Below are 22,724 nucleotides of genomic sequence, written 5' to 3'. Positions count from 1 at the left end.
AGTGGGAGAGGGAGAAGCAGGCTTCTCGCTGAGCAGGGAGCCCGATGCGGGGCTCGATCCCAGGACCCCGAGATCATGACCTGAGCTGAAGGCAGACGCTTAATGACTGAGCCACCCAGGCGCCCTGGATTGATCTACTCTAATGAATGATGCACAGTAACATGCAGGAATACACATTTCACAAAGAGAAAGCAAAAAAGCCAAATACCAAAGAGTCCCCATTACCTGACTACATATAAAGTACAGAAGTGAGTACAGCAGTTTCTTACGTTACATGGTAAAAGAGTGCTGACCTTAGGGAAAAGTTACTGAGGAGCTCAAGGGGAATTTTATTTTTTAAGATTTTATTTGACAGAGACAAAGCGAGAGAAGGAACACAAGCAGGGGGAGTGGGAGAGGGAGAAGCAGGCTTCCCATGGAGCAGGGAGCCCGATGCGGGGCTCGATCCCAGGACCCCGAGATCATGACCTGAGCTGAAGGCAGACGCTTAATGACTGAGCCACCCAGGCGCCCCTCAAGGGGAATTTTAGATACAATAGTTTCTTTCTTGATCTCATTGGCTTATAGAGATACCAGTTTGTGAAAGTCCATAGCACTGTTCACTTGTGATCTACACATGTGACTTTAAAAACAAAAACATCAAAAACATACAATAGGTATCACAATATAAATGGACTAACAAATTGGAATTAAAAGTAGGAATTTCACACTGACTAGATTTTAAAAGCAATCTTTAATTTCTAGCTAAAGCAATATGTTACTGAATGCACAATCACAGAAAGAAACAATTGTTTTCTTACTATGAACACAGGAAACAAAAGATAGTAAAAAAAATAAGGTGTTAGGAAAAACATTAAAGAACTTGGAAAATCCAAACACCAATATATCCATTGGAATATCAAATATAAATAAACCACATGTTGCTGATAACAAACTTTGCTTGAGGGGCGCTTGGGTGGCTCAGTTAAGTGTCTTTGTCTCAGGTCATGATCCCCGGATCCTGGGATCAAGCCCCACATCCAGTTCTGGCCTCAGTGGTGAGCCTGCTTCTCCCTCTCCACCCTGCTCATGCTTTCAAATTAAAAAAAAAAAAAATCTTTGCTCGAATATATTCAACTGGAATTATCCTATAGCTATAATTAAAACAGGAGGATAAAATCAACAAAACAAAAACCATGTAGTGATAACCAAATAACCAGCACGACAATACAAATACCATATAGAATAATCTTTAACATGAAAGGAGATTATCACTATTAGTGTTATTTTACAATATCAAAAGTTACACTATTTAAATATTCTTCATGGATAACATCTGTACATATATATACACACACATGTATAAAGACACACAAATACTTATATATAGGGAAACATTCATTTTTACTCATGCAATATAAATCCATTCATCACAGAGGGATGACATCATCAAGATGGTGAAATAGGTAGTTCCCACTTCAGTACTTTGAAAATAAGCTCAGTGGCGCCTGGGTGGCTCAGTCATTAAGCGTTTGCCTTTGGCTCAGGTCATGATCCCAGGGTCCTGGGATCGAGCCCCGCATCGGGCTCCCTGCTCGGCGGGAAGCCTGCTTCTCCCTCTCCCACTCCCCCTGCTTGTGTTCCCTCTCTCGCTGTGTCTCCCTCTGTCAAATAAAATCTTAAAAAAAAAAAAAAAAAAAAGCTCAACTAGCAACTATTGACATAAGACATCAATGGGCAAACTCTCAGTACTCAGGGGTGAGGCTGAAGAACCCCCCTGGACCACAGAGACCAAGAAGGGCAACATTAGAAGGGTAAGAGGAACAATTTTACATTGATCACAATGCACCTTCCCAGAGCCAGCACAGTCCCACCATAAAGGACCAAAAGAAACTGCAATTGCTCCACCAAGGAAAAGAGAGCCCATGGTGGGCATCCAGCATTCCCGAAATGGCAAGCCCCTTCCTGGGTGGCCCACTGAGATCTCACCTCATGAGCATCCCTGGGGGAATCTGTGATGCTGGACCAGTGGAGAATCACAGACATGGAGAAAGTGGGTAGGGCTTACAAAACCAGTGCTGAAATCTTGAAAGACTGCCAGACAAGACTGTATTCCACCTTGCAGTGACACCCAGTCCGAGATCCCAGTGACTCTGCTCACGTGCAGAGTGGAAATGAACCCTCCTGGTTGAGGAGATTTAGCAGCCGCTATGTCTGACTTGGTTCTCCAGTCAATAGGTTGAACTAGAAAATTAAGGCCGTTCTGTGGCTCTTCATGAGTAGGTAGGAAAGTTGGAAGTCACTTCCCACTGCTGAGCATAGCCTCTACTCCTGCCCCTCCAGGAAGACTGAACAAAGACCCTAGGCAACCACAGAGCCGTTTTTTTTTTTTTTTTTTTTTAAAGAATTTGACAGAGACACAGCGAGAGAGGGAACACAAGCAGGGGGAGTGGGAGAGGGAGAAGCAGGCTTCCCACTGAGCAGAGAGCCCGATGCGGGCCTCGATCCCAGGACTCTGGGATCATGATCTGAGCTGAAGGCAGATGCTTAACTGACTGAGCCACCCAGGCGCCCCCCCCCCACCGCAGAGCCTCTCCTATAGGCTTATGTGGAGAGAGCCAACCCAGCAGTGTTGCCCTAGTGTTGAGTTTAACATCTGACTCTCCCTGACCAGGGAACTTGAACAGTGAATCCAGGCAGTCTAGAGCCTAGCCAAGGGTACTGCCCAGCAACAGAGAATGTCCTTCAGCCCTGCCAAATCTGAATATCACCTCTGGCCCCAGCTAACCACGGAGTTGCCAGCATAGGTTTGGAAACACGGGACCACAGTGTCAATGGACATCTATCTGGTGGTCTGCAGTCCTAGAGAATAAAATTACACCCAAAATGATTGTGGGGCACCTAGGTGGTTCAGTCATTGGGCGTCTGCCTCCAGATCAGGTCATGATCCCAGAGTCCTGGGATTAAGCCCTGCATCAGGCTCCCTGCTCAGTGGGGAGTAGGCTTCTCCCTCTCCCCCTCCCCAACCTGCTGATACTTGCGCTCGCTCGCTCTTTTGTGCTCACTTGCTCTCAAATAAAATCTTAAAAAAAGATTGCAGGTGGCATCTGGGTGGCTCAGTAGTTAAGCGTCTGCCTTCGGCTCAGGTCATGATGCCAGGGTCCTGGGATCGAGCCCCAAATTGGGCTTCCTGCTGCATGGGAAGCCTTCTTCTCCCTCTCCAACTCCCCCTGCTTGTATTCTCTCGCTGTGTCTCTGTCAAATAAAATCTTTAAAAAAAAAAAAAAAATTGCAAATATTTTAAACCAGAAGCTGCCATGTCCCTAGGGTAACTCTAGAAGAAATTACAGTTGGCTACCTTCAGATGACAGAATAAAACCTCTCAAACTTGCCTTTATTCCATTTCAGTAAAGGAAGAGGTACAGATACAAGAGCGAGAAATTCTGCAGAAGTCCAATGAAAAGTGGACCAGACAGATCATTCCAGTTATCAAATTTTCCAAGGTTCAATATTCACATTCACGTAGAGAGGACTCAGCATGATTGTGGACTATCTTTTCATGAAAAATAAAATCCAACATATTCACTAGAGTCTGACATGTTCCTTTGCATAAAATGTACAATGTATGTTCCATAATTAATGCTTTATCCACTGTAATGTATTTAATGTTCTTGATTCTGTGTGTTAGTGCTAATACTATTGTCCTTTTATGGACAGAAAGGATTTAGATAAAAAGGTTTAGTGAGCCTCTCGATATTGGTAGAGTCAGTGTTTAAATATGGATACCTTAAAAGTCAACATGGGGCAGCCAGGTCAAATGCCCTTCCAGAAGGTGACCTGTGTTTGGATTCTCTTTCCTCTTTAAAACTCAATGATTCACCCAGAAGTCTTCACACAGAACAACTTCCATGAACTGAGACTCCAAACTGAAAATTCTAGGCCACATTACACACATATAGCCTGAGTGGCTTTCTGGTTAACTACTCTAAAGGCCCAGCAATGAGTCCACTTTCATACCTGGAGAACCAAGACTATATACCTGTGTATCTGACTACATTTTGGTAGGGCAAATACCTTTATGAAGAACACAACTATAAATGTGTCCTCAGACATTGGTTCTCAACATCTGTTCCCTAGACAGGCACCTGAGATTGGGTAAGAAAGGTAAGTTGGGGGGCTGTACCCCAGAACTATTGACATGGTAATGTGGGGCTAGGCACAACAATCCAAGATTTATGGATCCTCCAGGTGACTCGGACTCAGGCTAAATTTGACAACCTCTGCAGGAACTAAGTCACTGTCAATCCTCAGTTATCCAAACAAGTCACTCTTAGAAACCCTCTATGCTTGGGGATGCCTGGGTGGCTCAGTCGTTAAGTGGTTGCCTTCAGCTCAGGTCATGATCCCAGGGTTCTGGGATTGAGACCCACATCAGGCTCCCTGCTCAGTAGGAAGCCTGGTTCTCCCTCTCCCACTGCTCCTGCTTTGTTTTCCCTCTCTCGCTGTGACTGTCAAATAAATAAAATCTTAAAAAAAAAAAAAAAAAAACCCTCTATGCTTGTGGCCATGTTAACTGTTGTGACATACAAACACAAACACACATTTTCTTTATTCATAAAGGAATCTAACAATCTGTCTGGTCTTCCTCTTTTCTTTTCTCTCTACCCTCTTTGAGCTTGCTGAGATCACCCCAAATACATGTTAGTTCACAATCCTGAATGAAAGCAATTCACATTTATGTTAAATAGAACAGGGGTGTGTGGGTGGCTCTGTTGGTTAAACGTCTCAGGTCATGATCTCAGGGTCCTGGGGTCGAGCCCTGATTTGGACTCTCAGCTCAGCCAGTAGTATGCTTCAGGATATTCTTTCCCCCTGCCCCTCCACCTACTCACTTGCTCTGCTCTAAAATAATCTTGGGGTGCCTGGGTGGCTCAGTCGTTAAGCATCTGCCTTCAGCTCAGGTCATGATCCCAGGGTCCTGGGATCAAGCCCCGCATCGGGCTCCCTACTCAGCAGAGAGCCTGCTTCTTCCTCTCCCACTTCCCCTGCTTATGTTCTCTCTTGCGCTCTGTCTCTGTCAAATAAAATCTTTAAAATAAATCTTTTTAAAAAAATAAAGTGGGTCTCCTGGATGCTGTTGGTTAAGCATCCAACTATAAGTTTCAATTCAAGTCATGATCCAAGGGCTGTGAGTATAAGCACAATGCCTGGGGGTGGACAATACCAAAGAGTAGAAATGGAAAAATCAGGATACCCTAGGGTGTCTAATCTATTTTATAAGACCCGAGTGTGTACCTACTCATTGTGTACCTAACAGAAAATATACAGTCTTTTCTATATTTACACATCAGCCTTTTCATTATATAGCGGACCACAAAGGGTACTGAAAAATGAATCCTCTTCAATTGATGTAATGTTAAATATGACTGTAACATGCTAACCAACTTAATTTCATCAGTTTCTACAACTGATGAAATCCTCTTTCCTCTCAGTGCAGGAGGAGTGTAGGGACAGCATGGGCTGTGAAACAACATAGGGACAGCTAGCCCCAAAACTGGGCAGGCTGTTTAAAGCAGAACTGGTCCCTGTGGGGATAGATGACCTGCTTCTCAGTCACTGCCTTGCACATAGCTCAGAGCACAGGACTAGACTCAAAATGGGGCTGAGTAGAAGTGAGGGAGGGCCCTGCCGACCTCAGGTCAGCTTCCTTGGAAGGTCACCCATCTATACTGGAACAGACCTACGTTGGGGTTACATTCCTGGGATACCAGGGCCTTGTGGAACCACAACACACACCTTGCTGGTTCTGACTAGTAATGTCCAACAGCATTAATCTTCAACATCCACTGTCATGTGACATCTTCAAGCTATGCACACAATATTTAAATCATCCAATACCCCCCTCTATACATCAGTCCATGAATCTGGGCCTGGAAAAGTACAGTTATCTCTGTCATCCAACAGCAACTGGTCCTCAGGAGCACCAGAGAATTAATTAAATCATGGGAAAAGCATCAGACTTCCCAGAAAAGCACCATAATTCGCAAGAATGCATCTCTGTCACATTTGCTCATCACAAGTACCTTCCTAAGGCCTTGCAGTGACCAAAGAACTTCCCCACATTTCAAGAGTTCTCCATATTTGGTTTTCGTAGGATTTATCTTCCTCTCGAACTGTGTCATCATCATGTTTTATCTGTCCTCAACTCTCAAAGTGCCAAGTACCTAAATTAATCCTGGGGCCCATCGATGGAGTTTTCCTATGCTTCCAATGAAGAGGTGACAATATTGTATTTAAATCTCACTTATGGCCTAAAATGATCCTGTTACCAACCATTTACCATTGAATTAGAAAATTCCAAGCTATTCCTAAGGATCTACAAGGGCCTGCAAGGCTTAGACGGGAGGGGGAGAGCAGTGACAACGGGGTCTCTGAAACACAGGAACGAAGGTCAGTTTTGATACCTGCATCACTGCAATGGAGATGAAGAGACAGAAGAACTGGAGAGGATTGAGAAAAACAAAATTTACCTTTCTAGATTCAGAGTCAATAGTGTAGCCTTGGACAGGGGTCCTCTCCCCAATGAAGAATTCATGCCAATGCTTCAGCTTAGACATGTTTCATCTCTTACCTTGTGCTGCATCATCACTCCTAATAGAGTATTGATTTCTTCCTGAGGTACAACATCTACTCAGCAACAGAATACACATTCTTCTTGAGTATACATGGAACATTCTCCAGAATAGTTTACATACAGGGTCAAAAATTGGGTCTTGAATGGTACAGAAAGATTGAGATTATTCCCTCCATTTTTCAGACTACAATGCTTTAAATTTGAACTTAATCACAAGAGAAAATTTGGAAGGAAAACAAGTGGAGATTAAGGAGAATCCTACTCAAGAATGAATGGGTCAAACAGGAAATTAAATTAGAATTAAAAAAAAAATATGGAAACAAATGAAAATGAAAACACGACTGTTCAGGACATTTGGGATGCAGCAAAGGCAGTCCTAAGAGGGAAGTATATAGCAATACAGGCCTTTCTCAAGAAAAAGACAAATCTCAAATACATGCTCTAACCTTCCATCTAAAGGAGCTGGGGGAAAAAAAAAAAAAAACAGCAAATAAAGCCTAAATCCAGCAGAAGAGAAATAAAAGATTAGAGCAGAAATCAATGATATAGAAATAAAAAACAAACAGTAGAACAGATCAACAAATCTAAGAACTGGATCTTTGAAGGAATTAATAAGATTAATAAACCAACCCCTAGCAGGAATTTATAAGATTGATAAAGCAAACCCCTAGCAGACTTACCAGAAAGAGCAGAAAGAGGACCCAAATAAAATCATGAATGAAAAATGAGAGATCACAACACTGAAGAAATACAGTTATAACAAAATATTGTGAGTAATTATATACCAACAAATTAGGATATCTGGAAGAAAGATGGATGCATTCCTCGAAAACTCTAACCTACCAAAACTGAAGCAGGAAGAAATAGAAACCTGAGTAGACCCATAACCAGCAAAGAAATTGAAGCAGTAGGTCAACAATCTCCCAACAAACAAGAATCCAGGGCTGGATGACCTCACAGTGGAATTGTATCAAACAATTCAAGGAGAATTAATACCTATTCTTCTGAAACGGTTTCAAAAAGTAGATGTGGAAGGAAAACTTACAAACTCATTCTATGAGGCATTACCCTGATTCCAAAACCAGACAAAGACCCCACTCAAAAGGAGAATTACAGACCAATATCCCTGACGAACGTAGATGCAAAAACTCTCACCCAGATACTAACAATAGGATCCAAAAGTGCATTAAAAGGATAATTCACCAGGACCAAGTGGGATTTATTCCTGGGCTGTAAGCATGGTTCAACATTCACAAATCAATCAATATGATAAACCACATTAATAAAAGAAAGGACAAGAACCAGATGATCCTCTCAATCAATAAAGAAAAAGCATGCGACAAAATACAGCATCTTTTCTTGATAACAATCTGCAGTGTAAGGATAGAAGGAACATAACTTGACATCATAAAGGACATATATGAAAAACCCACAACTAATATCAACACAGAAAAATTGAGAGCCTTTCCCCTAAGGTCAGGAACATGGCAGGGATGTCCACTCTCACCACTGGTGTTCAATATAGTCCTGGAAGTCCTAACCTCAGCAATCAGACAATAAAAAGTAAAATAAAATGTATCCAAATCAGCAAAGTAGTAAACTCTCACTCTTCACCGACGACGTGATACTCTATGTAGAAACCTCAAAAGACTCCACACATGGGCGCCTGGGTGGCTCAGTCGGTTAAGCGTCTGCCTTCAGCTCCAGTCATGATCCTGGGGTCCTGGGATCGAACCCCACATAGGGCTCCCTGCTCTGTGGGAAGCCTGCTTCTCCCTCCCCCACTCCCCTGCTTCTGTCCCCTCCCTGGCTGTGTGTCTGTCAAATAAATAAAAATCTTAAAAAAAAAAAAAAGACTCCACCCAAAAATTGACAGAAGTGACACAGTATTCAGCAAAGTTGCTGGATATAAAAATCAATGCATAAGCTGGTTGCATTGCTATTCACTAACAAGGCAAAATAAAGAGAAATCAAGGAATTGATCTCATTTTTTTTTTTTTTAAGATTTTATTTGACAGAGAGAGACACAGCAAGAGAGGGAACACAAGCAGGGGGAGTGGGAGAGGGAGAAGCAGGCTTCCCGCCGAGCAGGGAGCCCGATGTGGGGCTCGATCCGAGGACCCTGGGATCATGACCCGAGCCGAAGGCAGACGCTTAACGACTGAGCCACCCAGGCACCCCAATTGATCTCATTTATAATTGCACCAAAAACCATAAGATACCTAGGAATAAACCTAACTAAAGAGGGAAAGGATCTGTACTCTGAAAACTACAGAACACTTAGGAAAGAAATTGAGAAGGACACACACACACACACACACAATAAATCAATGGAAAAACATTTCATGCTCATAGATTGGGAGCACAATATTGTTAAAATATCTGCAACCAAAAGCACTCTACACATTCAATGCAATCCCTATCAAAATGCCATCAGCATTTTTCACACTGGAATAATCCTAAAATATATATGGAAACAAAAATTAGCAATAATCGTGCCTCGGATAAACCTCATTGGCTACAGTACTGCCAGTGCGCAAAGCTATATGGAAACAGACTCCAAATATCTGAAGTAATGATGAAAAGGAACACCAAAGCTGGAGGCATCACAATTCCGGACTTCCAGCTCTATTACAAAGCTGTCATCATCAAGACAGTATGGTACTGGCACAAAAACAGACACCTAGGGCGCCTGGGTGGCTCAGTTGGTTGGGTGACTGCCTTTGGCTCAGGTCATGATCGTGGAGTCCCAGGATCGAGTCCCGCATCGGGCTCCCTGCTCAGCAGGGAGTCTGCTTCTCCCTCTGACCCTCCTCCCTCTCATGCTCTCTCTCATTCTCTCTCTCTCAAATAAATAAATAAAATCTTTAAACAAAACAAAACAAAACAAAAAAAAAACCAGACACCTAGAACAATGCAACAGAAGAGAGAGCCCAGAAATGGGCCCTCAACTCTATGGTCAACTAATCTTCAACAAAGCAGTAAAGAATATCCAATGGAAATTGGACAATGTCCTCAAAAAAATGGTGTTGGGAAAATTGGACAGCCACATCAAGAAGAATGAAACTGAGCCATTTTCTTACACCATACACAAAGATAAACTCAAAATGGATGAAAGACCTAAATGAGAGACAAGAATCCATCAAAATCCTAGAGAACACAGGCAGTAAACTTTGACCTTGGCCGCAGCAACTTCTTGCTAGACACGTCTCCAAAGGCAAAGGAAACCAAAGCAAAAATGAACTATTAGGACTTAAGATAAAAACCTTTTGGGGCGCCTGGGTGGCTCAGTCGGTTAAGCATCTGCCTTTGGCTCAGGTCATGATCCCAGGGTCCTGGGATGGAGCCCTGCATCGGGCTCTCTGCTCAGTGGGAAGCCTGCTTCTCACTCTCCCACTCCCCCTGCTTGTGTTCCCTTTGTTGCTCTCTGTGTCAAATAAATAAAATCTTAAAAAAAAAAGATAAAAACCTTTTGCACAGCAAAGGAAACAGTGAACAAAACCAAAAGACCAGATGTCCATTCACAGATGAATGGATAAAGCTGTGGTGTTTGTGTGTGTATACACACACTCACACGTGTGTATATATGTATGTGTGTGTATATTTGGATATATACATATTTAATGGAATATATATACACACACACACACACACACACACATCAGGGAGACAAAGATTGTGACACTTGCCCACAACAGCAGTTCACCCTCCCTGACACTCCAGGACAACACTGAGAAAATTCTTACCTCTCCTCAAAAGAGAAACAAATGAGTGACCTGTATGTTCAGTGATCTCACTACTTTGCTACTGCCTGAGGACATGTTTCTGTCATGCAGGACATAGAAGGAGGAAGGAATGACAGCACCCTCTGGATGCAGTGTGGTGGCTGCTCAGCCCAAAGGTGAGCGTTTGTTCAACCAATGGAGAGACTACAGAGATGAAGACAAAGAGAGGAAGGTATCATGGACTCTAAAAAGTAACTACACTTTGAAAGCTGGGAAATCACAAATTTTCAGACATGACAAATGCCCAGAACATGTGGGAGAGGTCCCCCAATTGCTATTTGTGTTGATCTGCACAAAGCAAGTCCATAATCCTAGGCCCAGAGGCTTTTTAAAAAAATTCCCAAATGTCAACAAGAGATAATAAGGCATGCAAAGAACCAGGAAAACGTGTTCTAATCAGAGGAATGAAATAAATGTCCAATACTGGCTCTAAATTAATTACGAACTAGTTATTGCCTGATGAATTCAAATAACCATCATAAAGGTGCTTATGGAGGAAGAAGAAAAACAGATAACTAAATGTTATCAGGAAAGTATGCAGGACTAAAATGGAAATCCAAAGAAACAGACAATAAAACAAACCATCAACCAGAAATTGGGAGCTGAAGAGTACAATTACTGAAGTTAAAAACACACGAATGGGTCACCCACAGACTTGATCAAGCGGAAGAAATACTCAGACAACTTAAAGACCTATTTTTTTGTTGTTATTGTTTTGTTTTTAAAGACCCCTTGTTTTAAATTATCTGCTGAGAGGACCAAAGAAAAATGTGGAATAGGATAGCATCTAGGAACTCATGGGACACCAACAAGTGGTCCCATATGTACATTAAGGTGACCCCAAAAGGAGAGGAAAGTGAAATGGGGCGGAGGGCTTACATGAAGATCTAAGGGCCTGTATTTCCGACGCATGTGGAAAGAACAACTTTAACAAGCTCAGGAAATTCAAAGTGAGATAAATGTCAAGACATCAACACAGTGACACCTTATAATTAACCTATGAAAAAAATCAAAGGTGAAAAGAGAATTTTGAGACCATATGACAGAAGCAACTCATCTTATACAAGAGAGCTCCTATAAGATTAGTAGTGGGATTCACAACAGACCTGATAGGAAGAACTGCATGGGACAGTGTATTCAAGCACTGAACGATCAAAATATCCACCAAGAGTACTCTATCTGGGAAAACTGTTTTCCATGAAGATAGAAATGAACACTTTCCCACATAGAAACCCCTGTAAGTTTACCAGTAGACTTGTCCTACAAAAAATGTTAAAGGAAGCACATCTAGTTGAAATAAGAGGATTCTAAACAGAAACTAAAACCACAGGACAACATAAAGCTCTGCTAAATATAAATATTTCCACAGTTATAGAAACCCGTAGTGTTGTAATGAGATAGCACACGTTTCTTACATTTCTACCTCAAGATACATTAAAAATCAAGGCATAAAAAATCATAAATGTAGGTAATAAACAACATAAAAGATAGAATTTGTGATATCAGAAACAAGGTGTGTACAGGAATGGAGAGAAGTAGAATGATTTTGGATGCAACTGAGAATCTCAGTTTAAAATGGTTTTTTAGGGGCGCCTGGGTGGCTCAGTTGGTTAAGCGACTGCCTTCGGCTCAGGTCATGATCCTGGAGTCCCAGGATCGAGTCCTGCATCGGGCTCCCTGCTCGGCGGGGAGTCTGCTTCTCCCTCTGATCCTCCCCCTCTCATGCTCTGTCTCCCATTCTCTCAGATAAATAAAAAAATCTTTAAAAAATAAAATAAAATGGTTTTTTATACCTTTCAGTTTCATTCTGAAAGCACAATGAAAATATGTACAGAAGACACAAAATTCCCTGAGAATGGTATCAAAACATGTTGGGGGTATAACACCACAACTAAGGATAAAGTATACCTGAACTTGATACACAGGCAGGAAGGGTTTCAAAGTTACTTTCAATTCAAAAGTGTCTTTCATGCGAGAATAAAAATCCACCAGTAAATAGATGATGAAATTATTTCTATTATGACAACTCATGTAGGCATGATACAACATACACGGACCACTAACCAATGAAAGAAATACACAAGATGAGTCACAAAGTACGTATGGGTAATAATGATACAAATACAGAATGTTCTTGGCAAAGGGAATAAAGCTGATTCATATTTGAGGTAAACTCACATTGCCTTAAAATCTACTGACTTAAAAATGGTCATCCTAGGGCGCCTGGGTGGCTCAGTTGGTTAAGCGACTGCCTTCGGCTCAGGTCATGATCCTGGAGTCCCGGGATCGAGTCCCGCATCGGGCTCCCTGCTCAGCGGGGGCTCTGCTTCTCCCTCTGACCCTCCCCCCTCTCATGTGCTCTCTGTCTCTCTCATTCTGTCTCAGATAAATAAATAAAATCTTTAAAAAAAAAAAATGGTCATCCTATACCAAAATACACAGTAAATAAGGAAACCAGAAGTAACTACTGTTGTGGAGAGTCCCAGACAAAAGGAAGCACATGATTATGGGATTGCAAAACCAGAGTAAGACCAAATTTAACCCAAATTTCTACATAAAAAAAAATTTAGTAAGAAAACTACTATATAACTACAATTTTAAACTGTGACTGTATGCAAGAAAAACAAGCATTTGAATTACTGGCATTTCTTCACGGACAAATTTTAAATTATATTCATTAAAATCCACAAGAAGATCTAATGATAATTTTACAAATAAGCACTTAAGGGCGCCTGGGTGGCTCAGTTGCTTAAGCGACTGCCTTCAGCTCAGGTCATGATCCTGGAGTCCCGGGATCGAGTCCCCCATCGGGCTCCCTGCTCAGCAGTGAGTCTGCTCCTCCCTCTGACCCTACCCCCTCTTGTGCTCTCTCTCTGAAATATATAAAAAATAAAATCTTTAAATAAGCACTTAAAAGACTTGAAAAATGTTATTTCACTAATATATTCCTTTTACCCAGAATGTAAGGTATAATTCATTCCTTAGAGCCAAGCAAACAAAATCCTTTCATTTCTATTTTTTTTTAATATTTCATTTTTTTGACACAACATACAAGCAGATGGAGTGGCAGAGGGCGGAGGGGAAGCAGGCTTCCCACTAAGCAGGAATCAGACTTGGGGCTCAATCCCAGAACCCTTAGATCAAGACCTGAGGATGAAGGCAGATGCTTAACGGAGCCACCCAGGCACCCCAATCTGTTCATTTCTAAATTGACACCAATAATGTATAAAATATACTGACAACTTTATAAAAAGTAAATATTTGGGATGACTCAGATACATTCTGAGGAAAGAAGAAAAATACATAATTTTTAGTGAAGTAAATTTATGAACAAAACTTTTTCCTTAAATATTGGGATTTAACTAATTACTTCACTTCTTATAAAGCACATGCCCATGTCCTATCAGAACTTTTGATCTTAAAAAAAATAAATCAGAGGACTCTCGTATACAACCATTTAGAAAATGAAAACACCTAGTAAAAAGTCACAGGAGCTTCATACAAGACAGAATTATGAACTGATGCAATTTTAATAAGGTAACAATTAGAGACTTTATTAAAGGCTACAAATTCTGAGATCTAAATGTTCTACCTCCCGAATGGCATTTATTTAGGTAGGAATTCTATGTTATTTCAACATTGAGGAATGGAACACAGAGTGGAAATTTCTATATTAGTTAATATGAAAAAAAAAAACTTTTGAAGGGAAATAAAGCATTAGATTTTCTCATTTTAGGGAGGTGCTTTGTTATCTGATGAAGTTACTAAGTCTCAATTATGTACAGTTAAGATTAAAGTCTCCAAAACACTGGAAAGCATGAACCAGAAAACATGTAATATCTGTCTCCAGTGTTCCTGGATTTCTACACCAAACCCCAATATGTCCACCATAACCCTGACACATTTCTCAGATGAGGGAAAACACAACTTGCAAAGGGCTAAACCTAAAGATCCTCAGAAATAAGATTTCCCCAGGGCCCTCAAAGCAATGGAAAAGCTCTCAGATTATGGAGGCCCTCCCAGTGGATGTGATGGACCACCACTGAAGCTGAAACAGAATCCTTAGAGAATGTAAGAGCTTAATAATGTTGGATAGCAGGTGTCTCTCTGAGAGAGGGAGAGAAATAACACTAGGCTTCTAAACTAATTTCCATTCAGAGAGCTACTCGAACCACAGTTTAAGGTCTATCATCTTCCTTTGCATTTGGACCTTGCCTCTATCATCTGCCTAATATGAATCCCACCTACATGGATGGAGGGATATGATATCGTTTCTCATCATATCCCAAGCTCCCTCTTTGGTTCTGAAAAGGAGACCAAGTCTGGCTTTTACATAATGAGACCTATTTATTAGAAAAAAGGAAAAGCGTACTGGTGGGGATTCTAACTTTTAATTACGATTGTGCTCAGGAGAGAAGAGAGGACATTGTAAAATTGAGAACATTTTCCCAAATGCTGTTGAAAACAGCCCCTTTACAATAAGGAGGGATTTCCAATGTTCACATCCTGAGCTCCACTTCCAAGTATTAGATACAATAAGGAGTGCAAATTGGAGTAGAAGATGTGGGAAGTACTTTTATGCCCCTTAGTGTTTAGAACTGCAAGTAATCTACGGAAGTGATAATGTTACCTTAAGGAAGGGAAACTAAAGCTAAAAAGGACAGACACAAAGTTTTTTCTCTACATCAGCAAACCCCTACTTATTTCCCTTTCTGCCTGGATCAGAATTCCAGCCATTCAAAGAGGAATCATCTAAAAGTCTTCACAGGAAGGAAGAAAACCCAGAGTGGTATTTAGGAAATCTGGAGTCTTCCTCACCCAAGACAACGAGGTGTCTAGTTCTCTAACATCACATCCCTGTACAATTCCCACTGAGTGTGGTTCAGGCATCCCCACTCGTCCTGAGAGAATTCTATGGCCACATCCCTGAATGTCAGCAGTCCCTGCAATAAATACCACAGTTACCAAGTGGCCATTGACAGAGTTCACAATGGTTCCTAAGATGAAAGAGGGAGTTAATGTCACCAGCTAGACCCACGACCTAACCTTCCCTGGTTACCTGCTTGTACCCTCAGATCTTTGTCCCACATATTACTTAACCTCTTCTTTCCACCTTATCTTTTGCTTCTAGCAAAGCACCTCATGGGCAGAGTCTCCTGTGAGGAAAACAAAAAATATCCAACAAAAGTAATGACTGTCCTGAGGAAGAGCTTGGCCTTTCCCAGTTTGAGCTTAACCCCGGACTTAAACGTAAGCAGATGGGCCAGGGAGTAACCCATGGAGTGATCTACAGGTCCCTCTCTCTCATTATACTTGAGAATCTCCACCCGAGGAGGAGCACAAACCTCATTTAGGTGAAATACAAAGTATGTAGAGAAGGGTTTTCTTGAAGCACTTGTGTACCTTGTGCCCAGCTCTACATAAGATGACACGGATCCATTTTCTAAATATCTACCCTAACCCCAAATAAGAAGAAAATATTTCTCCCTTGCTCTGGGTCTCTACTTTGGAAGTTATTTCCTGTTACCTCCTTATTTGCTGCAAATCCAATTTCCATTGTGGGACAACCGCTACCCAGTATAGTTTCTGTGACTCACCAAGCAGTGAACTCATGTGAGTTCAGTTATACCAGGACAACTAGTTCTGGCTTAGGTGCATTTCCTACTTTACACAGTAAGATAATTTTTAACACAGTAATATGCTCTAACGTTTTCTCTAACCTTGAGGTGAGAGGATGTCATATGATCCACCAAACCAGGATAAATACTGTGTTTATCCAAAATAACTTGTCAAATAAAGAAATCAACACGTGCATAGACATTTTTGACTACTGTGTTTACATCACAAAGAAGTTGTGTCTACTTCTTAGGTGGAATGTTTTAGTGGGTTACAAATGTACTCATCAAAATTTTTTTCAGCTTTTATTTATTCATTTGAGACAGATACTAAGAAAGAGAGAGCATGAGCAGTGGAGAGGCAGAGGGAGAGGGAGAAGCAGGCTCCCTGCTGAGCCAGGAGCCAGACATGGGGCTCGATCTCAGGACCCTGGGGCCATGACCCAAGCCAAAGGCATATGCCTAAGGACTGAGCCACCCAGGCGACCCTGTACTCATCAAATTCTGATGTGAATTAGAATTTCAAAACAGTGAATTGGAGATCTTGTGAAAATGCAGATTCTGTTCAGGAGTACTGGGGTGGGATCAGAGTCTGCATTTCTAACAAGGCAGTAGCCTATGGACCAAGGGATAAAGTTTTGAATAAGAGGCAGGACTCCAAGGCAAGAATTCTTGGAGTATTTAGAACAGGCAAAAAAGGCTTTTATTTTTTGTAATCGGTTTTTATCTTTTGAGAGAGCGCAAGAGAGCTTGAGGGGGACAGGAGTTACAGAGGGAGAGGGATAAGCAGACTCCCCCCTGAGCAGGGATCCCAACACAGGGCTCTAGCCCCGGACACTGGGACCATGACCAAGCTGAAGGCAGACACATAACCGACTGAAACACCCAGGTGCTCCCTGAATGGGTTTTACAGTCATTATAGCTTCTACTGGATTAGCAAGAAAGCCAACAACAATCCTTTCTCACCATTTCCTAGTTACCCAAGACCATCTAACAGTCATTCATAAATTAATGGGTAGGAATAATAAAAATCTCAGAACACACACATTATTCTTCTGTTTTTATGGGAATATTGTCAAACATCCAGTAACATGGAAGGGATCAGGTTTTCACTCAGGTTGTCTGACCTAGAGTCGATCTAAAATGACACACAGGTCAATATACAGAGAGGACTCTAAAGCAGTGTTCATAGCAGGTGTCAAACCTGAGAAGAATGAGGGGAAACAAGGGATCCACACAACACTCGTCTTTTTACATTCATGCGCACATCCATACATTCAGAAAGTAGTTAATATACATATTAAAAGTGATAGAGTAGAAAACTGTCCTGGTAACTACTATGCAACATTTTCAATGACATGACCCTCATAAATCCCTTTGTGGATGATGATGCTTCTTTTATTCACATTATCAACACAAACACACAGAATGACAGAAATGAAACAGCTCTTATTTCTGAGTCTACTATGATGAGGGCTAGAAGCAAAAAATGTTCACCTGCAGCCCAGAAGGCTGACCTATAGTCTCCATAGTTCTAGAACCATTAAATAAGGGCAAACTGCTACATTCTCAATGGATCTCGTGACTGCCTGTACATCTCACCTATAGTTAATATTGAACTGAGTAGGGCGCCTGGGTGGCTCAGTTGGTTAAGCGACTGCCTTCGGCTCAGGTCATGATCCTGGAGTCCTGGGATCGAGTCCTGCATCGGGCTCTCTGCTCAGTGGGGAGTCTGCTTCTCCCTCTGACCCTCCCCCCTCTCATGCTCTATCTCATTCTCTCAAATAAATAAAATCTTAAAAATATATATATTGAACAGAGTAAGTGCCTGAGAAATCTTGCAAAAGTAGTTTTACAAGTACAAATTCCAAGAAATACTTAGGATCTTATGCTCCCTGCACACCCCCTCCCTAGTGAACACTAAGTATGGAACCATGAGCTTCATGCAGCCCAAGTGCAGCTCTTTCTACCCATGGATCCTGTGCTACTCAAATGAACTTACTTTTACCATACAAGCTTTCAAAAATTCTTTCTTGGCTATTTTAATCCATGATCCCTCAACACAGTATTTCATTGAAAAGTTTTGTTTCAGTTATCATTCACGTTCTATTACATCTCAGGATTTTAAGACACTTAAAATGTTAATTAGGTGATTGTTTTCTTTTTCTGAAAACACAAAGAAGTAAAAAGAAGTGTATCTCCGTGCTAGGGAGAAGAGATATGTAACCTACAATGGTAGAAACATTAGATTGGCAACAGACCTATCCACAGAGACCTGGCAGGCCAGAAAGGACTGGCATATATTCAGAACACTAAATGAGAAAAATATGCAGCCAAGAATACTATATCCAGCTAGGCTGTCACTGAAAATAGAAGGAGAGATAAAAAGCTTCCAGGACAAACAAAAACTAAAGGAATTTGCAAACACAAAACCAGCCCTACAAGAAATCTTGAAAGGGGTCCTCTAAGCAAAGAGAGAGCCTAAAAGCAACATAGACCAGAAAGGAACTCAGACAATATACGGTAACAGTCACCCTACAGGCAATACAATGGCACTAAATTCGTATCTTTCAATAGTTACCCTGAAGGTAAATGGGCTAAATGCCCCAATCAAAAGACACAGGCTAGGGGTGCCTGGGTGGCTCAGTCGGTTAAGCGTCTGCCTTCGGCTCAGGTCATGATCCCGGGGTCCTGGGATCGAGCCACGCATCGGGCTTCCTGCTCCGCGGCAAGCCTGCTTCTCCCTCTCCCACTCTCCCTGTTTGTGTTCCCTCTCTCACTGTGTCTCTCTCTGTCAAATAAATAAATAAAAATATTTTTTAAAAAGACACAGGCTATCAGATTGGCTTAAAAAAGAAGACCCATTGATAGGCTGTCTGCAAGAGACTCATTTTAGACCCAAAGACACCCCCAGATTGAAAGTGAGGGAGTGGAAAACGATTTACCATGCTAACGGACACCAAAAGAAAGCTGGGGTGGCAATCCTTATATCAGACAAATTATATTTTAAACCAAAGACTATAATAAGAGATGAGGACGGACACTATATCCTACTTAAAGGGTCTATCCAACAAGAAGATCTAACAATTGTAAATATCTATGCCCCTAACATGGGAGCAGCCAGTTATATAAGGTAATTAATAACAAAAGCAAAGAAACACATTGACAACAATACAGTAGAAGGGGGAGACTTTAACACCCCCTCACTGAAATGGACAGATCATCTAAGCAAAAGATCAACAAGGAAATAAAGACTTTAAATGACCCACTGGACCAAATGGACTTCAAAGATATATTCAGAACATTATATCCCAAAGCAACAGAATACACCTTCTTCTCTAGTGCCCATGAAACATTCTCCAGAATAGATAACATCCTAGGTCACAAATCAGGTCTCAACCAGTACCAAAAGATTGGGATCATTCCCTATTTTCAGACCATAATGCTTTGAAACTAGAACTCAATCACAAGAGAAACGACAGTAAGAACTCAAATACATGGAGGCTAAAGAGCATCCTACTAAAGAATGAATGGGTCAACCAGGAAATTAAAGAATTAAAAAAATTCATGGAAACAAATGAAAATGAAAACACAACTGTTCAAAATCTTTGGGATACAGCAAAGGCACTCCTGAGAGAAAAGTATATAGCAATACAAGCCTTTCTCAAGAAACAAGAAAGGTCTCAAATACACAACCTAACCTTACATCTAAAGGAGCTAGAGAAAGAACAGCAAATAAAGCCTAAACCCAGCAGGAGAAGAGAAATGATAAAGATCAGAGCAGAAATCAATGAAATAGAAACCAAAAGAACAGTAGAACAGATAAACGAAACTAAGAGCTGGTTCTTTGAAAGAATTAACAAGATTGATAAACCCCTGGCCAGACTTACCAAAAGAAAAAAGAAATGACCCAAATGAACCAAAATCATGAATGAAAGAGGAGAGATCACAACCAACACCAAAGAAATACAAATTATAAGAACATATTATGAGCAACTATATACCAGCAAGTTAGATAACCTGGAAGAAATGGATGCATTCCTAGAGATGTATCAACTACCAAAACTGAACCAGGAAGAAATAGAAAACCTGAACAGACCTATAACCACTAAGGAAATTGAAGCAGTCATCAAAAATCTCCCAACAAACAAAAGCCCAGGTCCAGATGGCTTCCCAGGGGGATTCTACCAAACATTTAAAGAATTAATACCTATTCTTCTGAAACTGTTCCAAAAAATAGAAATGGAAGGAAAACTTCCATACTGGTTTTATGAGGCCACCATTACCTTGATCCCAAAACTAGAAAAAGACCACATCAAAAAGGAGAATTACAGACCAATATCCTTGATGAACATGGATGCAAAAATTCTCACCAAAATACTAGCCAATAGTATACAACGGTACATTAAAAGGATTATTCACCACGACCAAGTGGGATTTATCCCTGGGCTGCAAGGTTGGTTCAACATCTGTAAATCAATGTGATACAATACATTACTAAAAGAACGAACAAGAACCATCTGAGCCTCTCCATAGATGCAGAAAAAGCATTTGACAAAGTACAGCATCCTTTCTTGATCAAAACTCTGAAGAGTATAGGGATGGAAGGTAAATACCTCAATATCATTAAAGCCATCTATGAAAAACCCACAGTGAATATCATTCTCAATGGGGAAAAACTGAAAGCTTTCCTCCTAAGATCAGGAACATAGCAGGGATGTCCACTATCACCACGGCTATTCAACATAGTATTAGAAGTCTTAGCCACAGCAATCAGAAAACAAAAAGAAATAAAAGGCATCCAAATCAGCAAAGAAGTCGTCAAACTCTCACTCTTTGCAGATGATATGATACTTTATGTGGAAAACCCAAAAGACTCCACCCCAAAACTGCTAGAACTCATACAGGAATTCAGTCAAGTGGCAGGATATAAAATCAATGCACAGAAATCAGTGGTATTCCCATACACCAACAAGACAGAAGAAATTAAAGAGTCAATCCCATTTACAATTGCACCCAAAACCATAAGATACCTAGGAATAAATCTAACCAAAGAGGCAAAGAATCTGTACTCAAAAAACTATAAAATATTCATGAAAGAAATTGAGGAAGACACAAAGAAATGGAAAAACGTTCCATGCTCATGGATTGGAAGAACAAATATTGTGAAGATGTCAATGCTACCTAGAGCAATCTACACATTCAATGCAATCCCTATCAAAATACCATCCACTTTTTTCAAAGAAATGGAACAAATAATCCTAAAATTTGTATGGAACCAGAAAAGACCCCGAATAGCCAGAGGAATGTTGAAAAAGCAAAGCAAAGCTGGCGGCATCACAATTCCAGACTTCCAGCTCTATTACAGAGCTGTCATCATCAAGACAGTATGGTACTGGCACAAAAACAGACACATAGATCAATGGAACAGAATAGAGAGCCCAGAAATGGACCCTCAACTCTATGGTCAATTAATCTTTGACAAAGCAGGAAAAAATGTCCAATGGAAAAAAGTCTCTTCAACAAATGTGTTGGGAAAATTGGACAGCCACATGCAGAAGAATGAAACTGGACCATTTCCTTACACCACACACAAAAATAGACTCAAATGGTTGAAAGACCTCAATGTGAGACAGGAGTCCATCAAAATCCTAGAGGAGAACACAGGCAACAACCTCTTCGACCTCAGCCACAGCAAATTCTTCCTAGAAATACCACCAAAGGCAAGGGAAGCAAGGGCAAAAATGAACTACTGGTGTTCATCAAGATAAAAAGCTTTTCACAGCAAAGGAAACAGTCAACAAAACCAAAAGACAACTGACAGAATGGGAGAAGATATTTGCAAATGACGTTATCAGATAAAGGGCTAGTATCCAAAATCTATAAAGAACTTATCAAACTCAACACCCAAAGAACAAATGATCCAATCAAGAAATGGGCAGAAAACATGAACAGACATTTTTCCAAAGAAGACATCCAACTGGCCAACAGTCACATGAGAAAGTGCTCAACATCGCTTAGCATCAGAGAAATCCAAATCAAAACCTCAATGAGATACCTCACACCAGTCAGAATGGCTAAAATAAACAAGTCAGGAATCGACAGATGTTGGTGGGGATGCAGAGAAAGGGGAACCCTCCTACACTGTTGGTAAGAATGCAAGTTGGTGCAGCCATTCTGGAAAACAGTATGGAGGTTCCTCAAAAAGTTTAACATAGAGCTACCATACAATCCAGCAATTGCACTACTGGGTATTTACCCCAAAGATACAAATGTAGGGATCCGAAGGGGCACCTGCACCCGACATTTATAGCAGCAATGTCCACAATAGCAAACTGTGGAAAGAGCCAAGATGTCCATTGACAGATGAATGGATAAAGAAGATGTGGTATCTATATACAATGGAATATTATGCAGCTATCAAAAGGAATGAGATCTTGCCATTTGCAATAATGTGGATGGAACTGGAGGATATTATGCTAAGCGAAATAAGTCAATCAGTGAAAGACATGTATCATATAATCTCACGGATATGAGGAATTCTTATTCTCAGGAAACAGGGTTGCTGGAGTGGTGGGGGGTGGGAGGAATGGGGTGGCTGGATGATAGACATTGGGGAGGGTATGTGCTATGGTGAGCACTGAATCGTGCAAGACTGTTGAATCACACATCTGTACCTCTGAAACAATACATTATGTTAAAAAAAAAAAA

General features: G+C 41.0%; 1 protein-coding gene and 1 non-coding gene across 2 annotated transcripts in view; one reads left to right on the top strand and one right to left on the bottom strand.

Annotated features, from left to right (window-relative positions):
* Window positions 1–3,567, top strand: part of LOC117997779 (zinc finger protein 345-like) — a 62,293-nt gene extending 58,726 nt beyond the window's left edge. The window contains exon 5 of the transcript XR_004675882.1: window positions 3,388–3,567. The gene's annotated coding sequence lies outside the window, so the exon portion shown is untranslated. The remainder of the gene's footprint in view (window positions 1–3,387) is intronic.
* Window positions 3,568–9,017: 5,450 nt separating this feature from the next.
* LOC117998409 lies at window positions 9,018–9,157 on the bottom strand. The gene has a single exon (XR_004675997.1). It is a non-coding gene; the product is annotated as a U4 spliceosomal RNA (small nuclear RNA).
* Window positions 9,158–22,724: the final 13,567 nt, after the last annotated feature.

Source organism: Mirounga leonina, unplaced genomic scaffold (genome assembly GCF_011800145.1).
Source record: "Mirounga leonina isolate KUSES-001 unplaced genomic scaffold, KU_Mleo_1.0 Mir_376, whole genome shotgun sequence".
NCBI classification, from domain to species: domain Eukaryota; kingdom Metazoa; phylum Chordata; class Mammalia; order Carnivora; family Phocidae; genus Mirounga; species Mirounga leonina.
The sequence above is the reverse complement of the archived record's forward strand: the minus strand, read 5'-3'. Positions and strand labels throughout refer to the sequence as shown.